This window comes from Erinaceus europaeus, chromosome 2 (assembly GCF_950295315.1).
Source record: "Erinaceus europaeus chromosome 2, mEriEur2.1, whole genome shotgun sequence".
NCBI classification, from domain to species: domain Eukaryota; kingdom Metazoa; phylum Chordata; class Mammalia; order Eulipotyphla; family Erinaceidae; genus Erinaceus; species Erinaceus europaeus.
The window spans coordinates 175,107,887-175,120,314 of record NC_080163.1 but is presented as its reverse complement, the minus strand read 5'-3'; the positions used below and the strand labels follow the sequence as shown (position 1 = coordinate 175,120,314).

At 44.3% G+C, this 12,428-nt stretch overlaps 1 long non-coding RNA gene and 1 other non-coding gene across 2 annotated transcripts in view; one reads left to right on the top strand and one right to left on the bottom strand.

Moving 5' to 3' along the window:
- Positions 1-3,857: 3,857 nt before the first annotated feature.
- On the bottom strand, positions 3,858-3,965 carry LOC132537258 (U6 spliceosomal RNA). The gene has a single exon (XR_009548719.1). It is a non-coding gene; the product is annotated as a U6 spliceosomal RNA (small nuclear RNA).
- Positions 3,966-4,790: 825 nt separating this feature from the next.
- The window catches only part of LOC132537022 (uncharacterized), an 84,750-nt gene continuing 77,112 nt past the window's right edge, over positions 4,791-12,428 (top strand). Inside the window, exon 1 of the long non-coding RNA XR_009548538.1 lies at positions 4,791-4,872. This is a non-coding gene — a long non-coding RNA (uncharacterized LOC132537022). The remainder of the gene's footprint in view (positions 4,873-12,428) is intronic.

Sequence of the window (12,428 nt, the reverse complement as noted above, 5' to 3'; positions counted from 1 at the left end):
GACTAAGCAGGGCTGCAAGTGTCTCTGTCTCTCCCTCCCTCTCTCCCCCCCTTCCATCACATCTCACGTTCTGGCTGTCTCTACCAATAAATAAAGATAGTTTAAAAAGAAAAGAAAATTAAAGAAAGGAAAAAGTTAAGCTACTAAAAACAGGCTTTCCAGAAGCAGTTTGTTTCCACTCATGTGCTCTGTAACAGGGGACCTCAAAAAAGAGCTTTCTTACTTCAAATGCCAATTTGATGTAGACTTCTGTCATGTAAATTAATTTTTCTATTATTATCTTTATTTAATGGATAGAAACAGCCATAAATTCAGAGGGAAGGTAGGTGATAGGGAAAGAGACAGAGACACCTGCAACATGGCTTCACCACTCAAAAAGTTTTCCCCTTGCAGATGGGGGCCAGGGGCTTGAACTTGGATCCTTGTGCACTGTAACATGTGTGCTCAACCAGGTGTACCACAATAAGGACCCCAGGACTATTTAAAATAGTATCTTGCCAAAAAGCAGTTAGCAGTCACACTCCAAGGAGACTGTTTTAGCATCAGGAAACACTTGTAAACACCCCACACATACACACACACACACATGCACAGACAGGCTCCAGGGGGCAGAGGAAGCCAGTCTGACCTGGGAGTGAAGTGGGCAGGGCATACATGTGGCCCTGGATCCTTCCACCTCAGTGGGCCACCTCCCCTCCTCTTTCAACCTTCTCAGTTCAGATGACAGATTTACAAGCAAGATAAAGGGACCAAGCCAAGAAGGAAAGGAAGATAATAGAATATTAATAAGGGTTGGGCTGTAGCGCAGTGGGTTAAGCACAGGTGGTGCAAAGCACAAGGATCAACCTAAGGATACCGGCTAGAGCCCCCAAATTTGATTCCTTAATAAACCAGGCCCCCAAATTCCTTAATAAACCAGGCCCCCAAATTTGATTCCTTAATAAACCAGGCCCCAAAATTTGATTCCTTAATAAATCAAAGATACAGTAAGCACATTCAGTAATATTACCTTAATATCATGGACTTCATATCCTACCCTGTGGTCAGTGACACTATTCTGGGTGAAATTGTAGGTCTGGATTCTTTCTGACTGGGTTCTTGTTCCAACCTGTGCAGAGATAGAAAGGAATTCACATTTTAATATAATTACTATCTTTACTACAATGGAAAAGGCACCGCAAATTCTTTTCTAAGGATTTCTATTTCTGAATGTCAGGCACATACAATTGACAAAGAGCAAGAGTGGAAGGAATTTAATTGTTTAAGACTCTTGTTATCTCAGGTTTACTTATGGAGTAAGAGTGTTTCTTTTTCTTTTTTTTTTTCTTCCTGCACTACAAATCCACTGCTCCTGCAGGCCATCACCCCCCCCCGCCTTTTGTTGTTCTTTTTGTTTATCATTGTTGCTGGATAGGACAGAGAAATTGAGGGTGGGGGGGAGACAATGAGTGGGAGAGAAAGACAGACACCTGCAGACCTGCTTCACCACTTGTGAAGTGACATCCCTGCAGGTCGGGAGCTCAAAATGGGATCCCAACCCCTATCCTTGAGCTTTGTGCCATGTGTGCTTAGCCAGCTAGCTGCACTACCACCCAGCCCCCAAAAGTGCTTCTTCAGTAGTTCCAATTCCAATCAAAGCCAAATTATGAGTGGTCTGGGAGAAGGAGGCAGAGTGGATAAAGTACAGGATTCTCAGGCATGAGGTCCCAAGTTCAATCCCCAGTGCCACATATACCAGAGTAACGTGCTGATCCTCCCTACTCCTCTCTCTCTCATTAATGAATAAATAAGATCTTTAGGACAAAACAAAACTATCTCTGAAGATGGGTAGGTTGCACCATGGAAGAAATTAGAGCTTCTAAATTTTAGGTCCTGAGTCCAATCCCAATCACTGCATATGCTAGAGTGCTGCTTCTGTGCCCCTCAACCCCCTTCTGTAATTCATGAAATTCAAATAATTTAAAAACTCTATTTTACCCTCATCAGTCCGTTCTCCAGAAAGTTTACTAATGTGTTAACTCAAATTTCTTCCTCAAGCTATTTCTATTCAGGATTTGTATCATAACTGTCTAAAGAGAAAATTGGTTTAAAGGTCATTTTTATGAATTTTTTTATGGAAATTAAGATACTTTCAAGTTTTAAAATAAAACATATTATTACAAAATTTTATTACAACTCCTTGTGGGTTCAGAAATAAATAGCTCTGCCAAAACCATACTGCAAAGTGCAAGGACCAGCGGAAGGAACCTGGTTCTGGCCCCAGCTCCCCACCTGCATGAAAGTCACTTCACAAGCAGTGAAGCAGGTCTTCAGGTATCTGTCTTTCTCTCCCCCTCTGTCTTCCCCTGCTATTTCCGTTTCTCTCTGTCCTATCCAACAACAACAACATCAATAACTACAACAATGTTAAACAAGGGCAACTAAAAAGGAAAAATAAATTAATTCATTTAAAAACACCGTAATATTTTCTGAGAGAATCTAAGGTCGAGGGTCAGGAAAGGGTTTTTCCCCCACTTCATTTTTCTCTATTTCCTAGATTTTGAATTACATATGTATGTAGTTTTATTCAAATGTATAAGTTCTACTAAATTGTATGTATCATTTAAATAAGCAAAGTATACTCTTGTTCTCTTCAGATTGTATAAATCTTTTGCCTCTTAAGTAAGCAAAGTATCATAATATTTTAAATTATAAAAAAATAAAGGCTGCCACTGTCTGGGAGGTTGTGCAGTGGATAAAGCTTTGGGGTTCTTATGTGTGAGGTCTCAAGATTGATCTCTGGCATCAGATGTGTCAGAGTGATGCTGCGGTTCTCCTTCTTCCTCTCCCCTAATTTTCTCACTAATAAATAAATCTTTAAAAACTAAAGTAAAACCTGAATGTGGTTGAAAGAGAATTTTGGGGTTGGAAGCGCAAAATAGCCATGTTTTTGAGTTATTTGCAGTAAACCTTGTAGCATTTTTGGAAAAGTGGGCTGCATAACAGTAAGCATTATAATAACTGTCACAAGTCACTTTGATTTAGATATCTTAGTTTTCCCTACTTTTGGCCGTTCCACTTTCCCTACCCTTATTTTAGCCTGCAGTAGTGTAACTGACAGCGCAAATAATATATTTATCCCTTGCCTGCGATAGTCTCAGATTGTAGAGGAGCATCAGTAGGTAGACTTGAAGCTAGGAATTCACATTTCCAAACCACTACTTCTTAGCAAACCCCTTCTGGCACAGACACAGAGAGCCTAAACATTCAAGTTATTTCTGATCCTCCACACTCTAAGTGCACACCACAGGCAGGCAATGGGCGGGACTCAGTGCATAGAGGAGCAGTGCTTTGCATGTCTCTTAAAGGATACAGAATGGAGACTGGCAAGGAGGCTTCTCAGTTGTCCCATGCAGGTGCAAGGTTCTGGGTGGGATTGATCCCCAGGCACAATATTTGAGAAAAAATTTTAAAATGACTTTGTATTGCTTAAAAGATTAACAGTTAAGAGAACAATATTACCATGATTTTGTTCAAAAAAGCCAATCTGCAGCCCTGGAGGCTGGTACAGTGGTTGGAGTTTTGGACTCAAGCATGAGGTCCTGAATTCTACCTCCAGCATCACATGTTCCAGACTGATGCTATAGTGTTTTTCCTCTCTCTCTCTCTCTCTCTCTCTCCTCCCTTTCTCCCTCACTGATTAATCTTTTAAAAGAGCTTCAGCATATGTAGAACCAGAGTTCAGACAGACCTGGGATCCCACACATATAAATCTAGATCTCTTGCCACTGAACCACCTCCCAGGTTACATTAACTGGCTCTTAAAAAGATTATAATTATTTATATGTGTGTACATATATTTTATAATCTTTTTTTGAAAAAATATGGTATGCCTCATGAATCTGTGTGTAATCCTTGAGCAGGGGCCATGCTAATCTTCTCTGTTATCATGCCAGTTTTAGTATATGTACTACCGAAGCTAGGACTATATTATAATCTTATTTAAAAAGTGTTAAGAGATGGAGACAGTTGGAGTCAGGCAGTGGCACAGTGGGTTAAGCGCACATGGCGCAAAGCTCATGGACCAGAGGAAAGATCGCGGTTCTAGCCCCTGGCTCCCCACCTGCCCGGGAGTCCCTTCACAGGTGGTGAAGCAGGTCTGCAGGTGTCTGTCTTTTTCTCCCCCTTCTGTCTCCCCCTCTTCTCTCCATTTCTCTCTGTCCTATCCAACAACAACATTAATCACCACACAATGTTAAGCAACAAGGGCAACAAAAAGGAAAAATAAAATAAAAAAGAGTGGAAAAGAATAGACAAGAAAAAAAAAAAAGAAAGGGAGACAATGAGACCTTGGTGACAACAACAACAACAAAAATAAAATAACCTATTTATACTTTAGAATTGCAGAATGGCTAGGGCAATGGCTCTGTACGAATTAAGTCCTGAATTCAATCCCCAGATTTGTATGTGCCATAGTCATGCTCTGCTTCTCTTTTTTTTGTATTAATAAGTAACATTTTTCCTTTTTTTAATTTCCTTTTAAAAAAAAAAAAAAAAAAACCACGGTTCCTGCCCGGTTCCTACCAGCTCCAAGATCGGCTCTTGCCTGGCTCTGTGGGGCTCCTAGTGCAGCTCCCACCTGCCAGCATCCTGGCTGCCCCATTGTGTGAGTAGGAAGACTGCAGTCTCCCAAGGACTGTCCCCACAGACACAAGAACCCCAGGCGACCCCTGCCCACCCCCCACCACACATGGAGCCCTGCCAATCCCAGGCCACCTGCATGAGGGGGGTTGGGGGTGGGTGTTGGCAGTGCCCTCCAGGACCAGCAGGTTGCAAAGTGCCAGACCCTCAGCCCAGACCCAGTCCACAGCCCGGGCCCAGGGCTCAACAAGGGTTGGAGGCAGCTGGCCTGGGGCACCCCTCTGAAATGCATGTCTCTTCCGAGAGAGACAGAGACAGAGAAAACACTCCAGTTCTAGAAGTGTGAGGAGAGCCCCAACCTGGACCTGCACCCTGTGCCCAGCCTCCTTCACCCTAGTCTGGGAGCTTGGCTCCCCATGTTGCCCCAGACCAAACTCGAAGTTCAGGATTCCTAACAGTCATTCCCCGAGGACCTCATAGTGGGCCACAGAGAGAGCAAGGACAATGGGCGCACATTTCGGGTGGGCGGGCGTGGGGAAAGTTCTCTAGGACTGGTCGCTCCCGAAGCCAGGTCGGTGGGTTCAGGGGTCCCCTCCTGCCCAGGCGATTGGGGTGGGCAGGAGGCGCACTGCCCGGACTCCAGCTGAGCTGGCGGGTCCTCACCCTCAGGGCGCTTGGAGCCACCAGCACTGACACACTAGGTGAGGCCCAGGGACCAAGGACCCCTCTCCCAGCAGGAAGGAAAGGGAAGGCCCACCTCACAGACTCTCCTGCAGGGTCCCTGCACTCATGGAAGCTGAAAGCAGCTCAATCTGAGGGCACGCAGGCACCCTTCCAGGGTGTCCCTGCCAGGGGTGCGGGGTCTGGGGGCTCGTGGACACCTCCCCTGGGTTCCCCCCTGCCAGGGATGCGCATGGCCTTGATCCAGGGGAGCGCCCCGCTCAAGGCCACTGGGTCCTGCAGGTTTCTGGGTGCATGCAGCCACCTCTAAGGGGTGCGCCTGGCCCGGGGTACTGGTTCCTTGGGCGCTGGCCCCTCTGCGGCTGTACCCTGACTTTGCCCCTCCCCCACCCAGCACCTTCCCAGGCAGGCACAAAACCCAACCTTCAAGGGCACAGGAACCAGGGGCCACTTACTTGGAATTGGAGGAATCTCACTAGATGGGCTCCAGCACTATGGACCTGGCTGCTGGCTGCTGTCTGGCATAGCACCTTGGGGAGTCCCCAGCAGTACTTCCACATGGGGGACCTCCGCACAGTTCTGGCTGGGAGCTCAAGGCACAGGGCCCAGGCCCCAGCGCTGGAGCCTATGGGTGCGACCCAATTACCAAATAATGTGATGGTAACATTAACTATTGATTGTCTTTTTGAACCCTAAGACAGCAGGAACCTCACATCTCCACTATAGAGCCTCTACTTCCCCCAGTCCTGGAACCCTTGGATAGGACCCACTTTCCCGTATGCCTCTCCCAATCCATATCAAATAATGTTGCATCTGCCGATCACATCCTAATCAACACAACGATTGCCACCTCAACATGCTTCACTTCAGACTGTGTCCAGAGACTTCATGTGTGGACTGACAACCCTTCAGCTTCATTACTCGGGTGAGACCTTTCCTTTCATAGTATACTCTAATTCCATCTCAGGTGGTTCACTTTCTAACAAAGTCCCAAAACCTAGATATACACCAGATTCTGTGAGAGAGAGCATATGTTCACACGTATCCATAAACTACTGCAAAAATATATACCTGAAAGCAGAAGTACACTAGAGTTTGCAGTGAGTATCCCCCTAACACTTCCTCTCCACTACTCCAAGCTTTGGGTCCATGATTGCTTAACAATTTGTTTGGCTTTGTATGTTAACTCTCTTTTCAGTCACCAGGTTCCAGATGTCATCATCATGTCAGCCAGGCTTCCCTGGACTGAAGACCCCACCAATATGTCCTGAAACTCCGCTTCCCCAGAGACCCACCCTACTAGGGAAAGAGAGAGGCAGACTGGGAATATAGACTGACCAGTCAATGCCCATGTTCAGTGGGGAAGCAATTACAGAAGCCAGACTTTCTACCTTCTGCAACCCACAATGACCCTGGGTCCATGCTCCCAGAGGGATAGAGAATGGGAAAGCTATCAGGGGAGGGGCTGGGATATGGAGATTGGGTGGTGGGAATTGTGTGGAGTTGTACCTCTCCTACCCTATGGTTTTGTTAATTAATCCTTTCTTAAATAAAAAAGGAAAAAAAAATGAAAGACTTGTATACTGAAAATTATGAGTCACTACTCAAGGAAATTGCAAAAGACACAAAGAAGTGGAAAGATATTCCATGCTCATGGGTTGAAAGAATTAACACCATTAAAATGAATATACTACCCACAGCCATATACAATCTTAATGCTATTCCTATCAAGATCCCAAACACATTTTTAGGAGAATAGAACAAATGCTACAAATGTTTATCTGGAGCCAGAAAAGACCTAGAATTGCCAAAACAATCTTGAGAAGAAAGAACAGAACCGGAGGCATCACACTCCCTGATCTCAAATTGTATTATAGGGCCCTTGTCATAAAAACTGCTAGGTACTGGAACATGAATAGACACACTGACCGGTGTCTCAATAGAATTGAGAGGCCAGAAGTAAGCCCCCACACCTATGGACAATTAATCTTTGACAAAGGTGCCCAGACTATTAAATGGGGAAAGCAAAGTCTCTTCAACAAATGGTGTTGGAAAAAATGGGTTGAAACATGCAGAAGAATGAAACTGAATCACTATATTTCACCAAATACAAAAGCGAATTCCAAGTGGATCAAGGACTTGGATGTTAGACCAGAAACTATCACATACTTAGAGGAAAATATTGGCAGAACCCCTTTCTACATAAATTTTAAAGACACCTTCAATGAAATGAATCCAATTAAAAAGAAGACTAAGTCAAGTATAAACTTATGGGACTACATCAAATTAAAAAGCTTCTGCACAGCTAAAGAAACTACTACCCAAACCAAGAGACCCCTGACAGAATGGGAGAAGATCTTTACATGCCATACCTCAGACAAGAGGCTAATAACCAAAATATGTAAAGAACTTGCAAATCTCAACAAGAAAAAAATAACCCCTTCCAAAAATGGGGGGAGGACATGGACAGATTATTCACCACAGAAGAGATCCAAAAGGTCTAGAAACACATGGAAAAAAAATGTTCCAAGTCTCTGACTGTCAGAGAAATGCAAGTAAAGACAACAATGAGATACCACTTCACTCCTCTAAGAATGTCATACATCTGAAAAGGCAACAGCAGCAAATGCTGGAGAGACTGTGGGGTCAAAGGAACCCTCCTACACTGCTGGTGGGAATGTCAATTGGTCCAGCTATGGAGAACCGTCTGGAGAACTCTCAGAAGGCTAGAAATGGACCTACCCTATGATCCTATAATTCCTCTCATGGGGATATATCCTAAGGAACCCAATACACCCATCCAAAAAGCTCTGTGTACACATATGTTGGCAGCACAATTTGTAATAGCCAAAACCTGGAAGCAACCCAGGTGTCCAACAACAGATGAGTGGCTGAGAAATTTATGATATATATATATATATATATATATATATATATATATATATATATATATATATATCAGTTATAAAAAATGGTGACTTTACCATTTTCAGCCAATCTTGCAATCTTGGATTGACCTTGAAATAATTCATGTTAAGTGAAATAAGTCAGAAACAAAAGGATGAATATGGGATGATCTCACTGTCAGGCAGAAGTTGAAAAGCAAGATCAGAAAGGAAAACACAGGTAGCACCAGAACTGGGATTGGCATATTGCACCAAAATAAAAGACTCTGGGTTGGGTGGGTGGAGAGAATCCAAGAAGGATGACAGAGGACCTAGTGGGGGTTGTATTGTTATATGGAACACTGGGAAATGTTATGCATGTACAAACTATTGTATTTACTACTGAATGTAGAACATTAATTCCCCAATAAAGAAATTAAAAAAAAAAAACACTTACGCATGCCCCATCCTCCCTCTGTACAAGGAGGGTGTCCTGGGGAGTCATTCCAGGCTGGTCCCTGTCGTTAGCAAGAAAGATGCAGCTAATCAAATCCAACAGGGACCCAAAAGAAAGGAGAAAAGATGAGCTGTTAGTCTGTTTTTCCCCCAAGTCAGTATTTGTTGCTACTATGTTTAATATCCTGTGCTACTTTTCAAAGTGGATGAACATTCTTATGAAGTCAAGTCTAAATCTCAGGAAAGTAAGGAGTTTTAGTTCAGGCAAGTGAGAGGAGCCCTGGAAAGTATGACATGGTCTGTGAGGCTGGAACTCCAGATCTGCAACTTCTCTCAACTTCTGACCGAGAACCCATGGCCCAGGGCTCTGGGGAAGGAGGGAAGGAAACTTGTTTTGAGAATCATGCAAAGGGGAAACCTGGGCCTATTGATTCACTCAACAACAGTGTGTGTGTGTGGGTGCAGGATTAAGGGTGATGGTTTATGGTCTAGTTGTTCTCACATGGGTAAAATTTCCCATCTCACCATGATAAGTGTCTGCAGTTTATGGAATTTCAATTCACCTTTGAAAATAGCTGTTGTCTCCAATCACAAGTTGTAAGGAAGAGAAAATAAAGAGTGCTGACCACAAGTCCCTCAGAAATCCATAATGGAGTATGATACATATGTTAAGGAGGGACCAACACCTGCCTGAGTGGCAGGTGGCTCTAAACCAGAACTCACCACCATGGGGCAGGGCAGGAGAGAGGGCCACACTGCTGTACAGATATCTGCATTATTTCATTACACTTGTACTGGCAAAAATACCTCTCCAGACAGGAATGCCACTCTTGCTTTTGCTGAACATACCTGCAGTGCAAGATCAACTCCACACAATACTGATGTCCATATTTTCTTTCTTTGTCTGCTGGCCCTCTCGTGCATGATTACACTGTCCCAGATGACCCATGCTTTCTTTTGTTTTTCCCTTTAAATGTTCAGAAGAGAAAGAGAGAGAAAAACAAAGACTTCATGCTTGAGCAATTGGCTTTACAAACAACCAGATAAAAATGTTTTAGATGTAAAAGTCATGACCACATGGAAAACCAAGATGGAGGTCTTACGAGAAAGTGACCACGAAGCTTTTCCTGGACCAGCCTACAATGAGTGACCTCCGGTCTCTGCTGGTGGCTCTCCTGGACCTCTCCAGGTAGGCAGACACCCACAGGCTACGCAGGGGCACCGAGTGCTTGATCGTGAAGTTGCTTTCAAACCTGGAGAGACAGCAAGAAGACCTCAGTCACTCTGCCCTGTACTCTCAGCCGAGCCCATGAAGACCTGCTCCTGCAGCTCTGTCCTCATCTGGCAGCTCAGCAAGAGTGGGGAGAAGGGCCTGAGCACTGTGTGTGCTGACTGATCCTGCAGACATCTCACCAAAGGCAGGAAGCAGCCAGCCCTCAGAGCTGAGGCTCCAGTGTGGCCGCACTCTGTACTTCAGTGTTTACAAATGCCACTCAGTGAACAATGAGTATCCTTTGATGTTGCTGAAATTCTGACACTTAAATTTTTTTACATTTAATTGTATATACTACATAAATAAAACTCATAAATTAATAGAAGTGATGCACTTTTTACTTCAGACCTGCTAGTTTATTTTAGGCCTTCATACAAAAGAACACAATTGGAAAAAAAATTCAATTCCTTTTCATAAAGGAAAGAAAAAAGATTATTTCCAGTTTTTCTCAAGTATTGATTTAGGATGAGAGGAATAGATCACCAGGTAGCCTAATTTAAAAATCCATTTGGTGACTGATGAGAGAGACAGAGAGAGAGAATAATACATGACACAAGCATATGCAGTGCCACAGACCAGACCTGATATTTATGCTGGTCAGTTGTTTCTACCTAGTGCCAGAAACTTCTCCAGTCACAGTCACTCTCCTTCTCTCTCCCCCCCTGGTATGTACATTTTTTTTTTTTGCACTGCTGGGGCCTTGCACATGCATAACGTAACCACTACAGCCAACCAGCCCAGGAGGTGGAACCAGGAGGCAGCATTCAGTGCTGCTTTGGCCCACATGGCCTGCACTGTCCCCACCCCCAGGTCATACGTGGAGATGGAGCATCTATATACTTTGAGCTAGAGATGAGCAAGACATGTGAGTATAGGTGCAGCTGTCGCGCCTGCCTCCTGTGACCCCTTTTGACCATGGCTGTGGTGGCCAGCAGCAGCCTGCCACAGGGCTCCTCCCAAGCATACTCTCCTTCAGAAGTGGCTGAGTCCTCAGAAGACCCCCTGGAACACATCAACCACAGCCAGTAAGGGCTCAAATAGATAGCAGGTTTGTATGCTTGACATCCTCAGTGACACGACAGGCTAGTCATTTATTTTAATCTGCCAAACAGAAACCCAGACTTCCAGTCAGGAGTCCCTGGGTTATAGAGAGCCCCTGTGAGAGATGAGGTCGCTCAGGGACTGATGGAGAAGGGAGCAGTTTGAAGTCAGGACACTGGGCCTCGCCATCTTAGACGGGAGGGCGAGAGGAAGCAGCTAGGCCACTCAGAGCTGCGAGGAAGAAAACAAGCAAATAGACAAAGGGAGAGAGAAATAAAAAATCTCCAACACAATAAGAAGGTTCTCTGGGAACTAGCAGAGGTTACATTAAATGGCATGTAGAGCTGTGGAGAGGTGAGGGCAATGTGGCTGCAGGTGAGCCTAAAAATTTAGGTAACAGGAATCTGGAAAACTGACTCCAATCTTGTCTAAAGCAATTATTACACTTTGGGGAAAAATTATCAGAATCAGCAAATAACACTAAAAGATCCAAATATCTCTAACTGCAAGGAAGTGGCTAGATAATACTGAACTATGGGTGGACTTCAATAGGACTGTCCAGTCTTAACAGCTATGACAACTCAATTCAATAGAACATGAAAGTTCTTGACAAACACGGCAGATTATTTTACTCATTTCATTATTTATACAGAAAACCCTCCCCTGGACCCTGAGAAGTGTCTGCCTAAGAAGGTCTAACCTGCTTTCTCATATTCCGCAGGACTGAGTGCCAGGAACAGGACTCTCTCTTCATGAAACCAGAGCTGAAGACCAGCAGAGTCTGTTCCCATGTTTCAGAGGGAATGAAGCAGAGCACTTCCCATCACTGCCCTGCTCCTCTGACAACCACACCCACCACAGGGAGAGCCTACCTCAAGCAGGAGAGCCAGCCAAGACACCCTGAAAGCCTGGAGGACTTTTGGGTAGAAGCAGACATCCTTCACTCTTACTCCTTGACTTTGAAGTAAAGTAAGAGTACAATACCCCGAGTACTGCCAACTTCGTCCTCAAGTCTGAAGATTCTGCAGTAGCCTTGGCCACTGGAGCTGTGATGTCACAGTCTAAGGCTCTTAACATCACTGACACACTGCAGAACAGCCTCCTGGGACCAGCAGTGCCCCCAGCTATTGATCTTTAAAAACCAGTATTTCGCTTGTGAGATGACAGCAGCCTCACATGCAGGTGTAAGAAAGGACTTTTAGTTCTACTGACCCAGTGGTAGTACTTGCCTAGATTATAGTATCATGGTCAGGATGTTCACAAGGACAGAGTCAGACATATATATTTATCTGCTCATGATACCTTTAAACTCACCTAAGCTTTTTTTTCCACCTCTATCACTACTTTCAAATTTCAAAAATGTTTTACTGAATTCCTCCTTCATCTCTTTTTTAAGGGGGGATTAATGGCTTACAATAAATGCAGTTGTTAGTACCTGTATAACATTCCTAATTTTTCTGTATCCTTCTGTC